The sequence below is a fragment of the Ranitomeya imitator genome, chromosome 1 (genome assembly GCF_032444005.1).
Source record: "Ranitomeya imitator isolate aRanImi1 chromosome 1, aRanImi1.pri, whole genome shotgun sequence".
NCBI classification, from domain to species: domain Eukaryota; kingdom Metazoa; phylum Chordata; class Amphibia; order Anura; family Dendrobatidae; genus Ranitomeya; species Ranitomeya imitator.
Genome location: NC_091282.1, coordinates 42,345,881 through 42,350,188, shown reverse-complemented (window position 1 = coordinate 42,350,188; position 4,308 = coordinate 42,345,881).

Genomic DNA, 4,308 nt, shown 5'->3' with positions numbered 1-4,308 from the left:
GCCTGAAGATAGAAAATAAGCCTACCTTGCCTCAGAGAAATACCCCAAAGGAAAAGGCAGCTGTCACGATATGGTATGAAATATCATAAGTAGTTCTCTTGCTCAAGGCTGTGGGCTAACAAGCCCCCCTTCCCTTTCATTCAGCCAAGAGCTGCTTTGCCCCTGCACTGGGGGAAGTTTTATGGCCGAGAGGAATTTACGGCCAGGGTAGAATCTCGCTCCAGCTAGAACAGGAAAATGGCTCCAAAAATTCATGAAAGATTCTTTGTTTAGTTTTTGTTAGATATTAGGCAAACGATTTAAGCTAGAAATACGAAAATATATATTCTTAGTCTCACTCCGTGTATTTACACATCCCATGAATCTCGGACTTCTAACTCCATCTGGTAAAGAAGTAGGGTTTTCTCTGTAAATATGTATCCCAGATAGGACATATTTGATCTCATTAGAATGCTCACGTTAATCCGAGATGAATTATGGGTTTGGTATGACTCTGTCATGTTTTGTAGTGAAGTTATAGAAATTAGAGAGAATAGTTTAAAGTTTAGGCAGAATGTAGAGAGAGGAGGGTCTGGATAAGCCAGCCTTTCTGTGATGTCACAGCCTTAATGTTTTAAGTGTCTGGCAGGCTCTGAGGAGTCACTTTTTGCTGATTTCTCCCTCTGGACTGCTTTGTCCTATTGTCCTGGAAGAGCTGGTACATCCCATGGACTGGGATGTATGGAAACTGCACTAGCCTGGATGCCTGCAATGCTTTTAATATGTGAGTGTTATCTTTTCTCATTTATTCCCTTTATGTTATAATTACCCATGTACATATTTGCAATTGTCTCATTTATAACCTCTTTATAAACTATTTTTGATAAAGCATTGCCTAATTATTTTTAATGGGATGTACTATTATATATTAGTTCGTTCTCCTGCTCTAAACCGTACCCTAAGTCTCTTGAAGGGAAAATACGCTACTGTTACTGTTGTGTTGGGTTAGCTTCGGACCCGTTTAATCGAAGCTGGTGGCAGCGAAAGTGTGCTGACGGTTGGATTCTGCTGAAGCAACTGCGGGTTTGATAATTATTGTTCCTGCCTGTGTGGGAGTAGTTATCGCGTCGCTGCAGCGTGCCCAATAGCCAGTACATAGCAGGCAGCCTTTCTGGCGACTAATTACCCAGGGTGCAGTACCTAATCTGACCTGAGAGTAAGGGGGGCGCCAGAGAGCTGCAAGTGTTAAGTGGAACTGTAAGCGGGATATACATAAATCCCTGCAGTTCGTGGTATATAGAAAAGCAGTGGGATACCTAGAATAAGCCCCTGCTGTAAACTAAGAGGTCAATAGCCTTGTGTGTGGTTTTTCATCACATTGTTAGCAGTGGAGGGATAACTAATATAAGCCCCCCTGCACATGTGATAGCCGTCCGTTGGCCTAAAGTCACCCTGATCCGTGACGTAGGGGTGACGGTCACGGTGTGAATCCTGACCCAGTGGTGACAGCGGTCAGGGGAATCGTGACAATTGGTGGCAAGGCGGTGGGATATCTTAGAGCATTAGTGATTTGGTTTGAGTAATCATTCCTCTCACTAAAAACTTGCAGAAAGTTCTTGCGAGGACTCTGCGCAAATAAGTTTGGAGAACGAACTCAGTGCTTTTTAGTTGTGAGACAATTGTGTACTGGTAATTATCCCCTCCCTTTCTCTTCGTTTTTCTATCCTATCTTTTATTTGGCAACCATGGTTGTGCTGGGAGAAACCTTTTATGAGCAGCAGACCAGAGACACCCTTGTTGCCTTATGCAAGACACAGCACATTGACTTTGCAAGCAAAAACAAAGCCCAACTGGTCGCAGATCTGGTGCAATGGGAAGCCGCTCGAGACCAATCTCAGAGCTCAGAGGCCGCAGAAGCCAGCACCAGCGAACATGGTGCTGCAGCAGAGGTCCAACCACTGAATGCTGGCCCTGTTGGTAATCCGGGCGAATTGGACCCCCACCTGCAGGCGGCCTTGAAAGAATTCCCCATTGACGACCATGAGGGACGTCGGCAGCTGATTCAGCAATACCGGCAGGAGGCCCAGGCAGCCGAGAGAGAGGCCCGAGCTGAGAGAGAGGCCCAGCGAGCCGAGCGGCAAGCTGAGCGGGAGTACCAGCTGCAGTTAGCCCGACTGCAAATGCAGGGGTTGTCTCAGACCAACCGTGAGCCTAGCAGCGCTCAGACACCGAAGCCCCGGCCTGATCACTTTCCTGTTATGGAGAAGGACGGAGATTTGGACACTTTTCTGCGGGCCTTTGAGAAAGCCTGCAGGCAGTACCAGCTGCCTACAGATGAATGGGCCCGATACCTGACACCAGGGCTGAAAGGTAAAGCTCTGGAGGCGTTTGCTGCCCTCCCTCAAGAACAAGATGGAGACTATGAGGCCATCAAGCAGGCTCTGATAGCCAAGTACCAGCTTACACCCGAGGTGTACCGTAGAAAGTTCCGGACCCTCCAACGTGGCCCACACGACAGTTACAGTGATGTGGTGCATGGACTGGGGACCCACTTTGACCAGTGGACCCAAGGACTGTCAGTGACCACCTTTGCACAGCTGCGAGACCTGATGATCAAAGACCAGTTCTTTCATCTTTGCCCAGCTGAGGTGCGACAGTTCGTGATGGACAGAGAACCCAAAGACGTGACGAAAGCAGCACAGATTGCCGATGCCTATGAGGCCAACCGTAGATCGGAAGTGCGGAAGCCAGTCACCACCAGCTGGAGAGGGGGTAAGCCTGCAACCAACGCCAGTACCCCTGCCAGCCAGCACACCCGAGGTCCTGGCCCTGTGGCCAACAGCACCAGACCTACCACCGAACCTCGCACGTGTCACACCTGCAAGCGGCCTGGGCATATCAGTACCTTCTGTCCAGACAGGCCGAAGAACCCCCCAGCCAAGGCCCCAGGGCCTAATGCAGCAGTTCTTTTGGTGGGTGGTGTGGTTGGGAGGGTGTGTGACAACGTACAGCCCGTCACTGTGGGAGGCCATGTTGCTACAGGCCTCAAGGACACCGGGGCTGAACGAACCCTCATCCGACCCGAACTGGCAGCCCCTGAAGAAATCATTCCGGGGAAAACCCTAACTGTCACTGGGATTGGGGGCATCAGCTGTCCCTTACCAATGGCCCGGGTTTTTATTGATTGGGGTGCTGGGAGCGGGGTGAAGGAAGTGGGGCTGTCTGATAATTTGCCCACTGATGTTTTGTTGGGGACTGATTTGGGGAGGATGTATGCATACTACGTCCCTGACACCCCTCCCCAATCTACTAATGAGGGTAAAGTTAACCCTGATGATGATGATGATGGGAAATCGCATGTGTTACCTGACCATGCTTTATCTTGTGTTGATGCATCTACTAATGATTTTTTCCCTAGGATTGATGGTGAAAATGTTGTACCTGTGCCAGCTGAACCTGATAATGATTTTTCTGTGAAGGTTAATGTGTCCATAGGTACAGGTGTGCCCAGCCACGTCGCTCTGCGGAGTGAGACGGCTGAGGAACCCCTAACAGGGGCAAGTGTCGGTGCTACAGGAAATGGGGAGATGCATGGGAACCGTGAGGAAGGTGACGCCATGAAAGTGACCAGTGCCACCGAGGAAGGTAACTGGCCCATAAGTAGCCCAGCCCCTGGAGTGTTGGGGGTGGATGGGGAGGTAGAGCCCATAGCAGCGCCGGCTGATGGGCCTGTAGAAATCCCCGGGGAGACAGCCTACGTAGCTGCTGTCACCCGCAGTCAGAGTGCCCGGAACGCAGATAACTGTCTGCCTTCCGGACCCTCCTCAGTCATCACTGTGACTGAACCAGAGGTGGACCCAGAGCAGGTCCAAGAGGGTTCCCGTGGGGAAGGGACCCTGACGTCGCTTTTGGCTTCCCCTAGCCAGGAGTTTCAGGCCGCTCTGCACACAGATGCGAGCCTAGAGAGTTTGAGACAACTTGCCGGGACGCCCTTCTCCGAGACTGATAAGGAGAAGGTGTTCTGGGAACAAGGAAGGTTGTACCGGGAGACAGTACCCGGAGAATCACAAAAGGAGTGGTTGAGGGAAAGACAGCTGGTCGTCCCGCAGCAATTCCGGGGTGAGTTGTTGCGGATTGCCCATGAGATCCCGCTAGCTGGACACTTGGGGATCAGCAAAACTAAGGCCCGGCTGTCTCAACACTTCTATTGGCCTAAGATGGGGACAGATGTGTCAAACTACTGCCGCTCCTGTGTCACCTGTCAAAGAGTGGGGAAGGCAGGGCCTGCTCTTAAGGCTCCCCTGATCCCTTTGCCAGTGATAGAAGAGC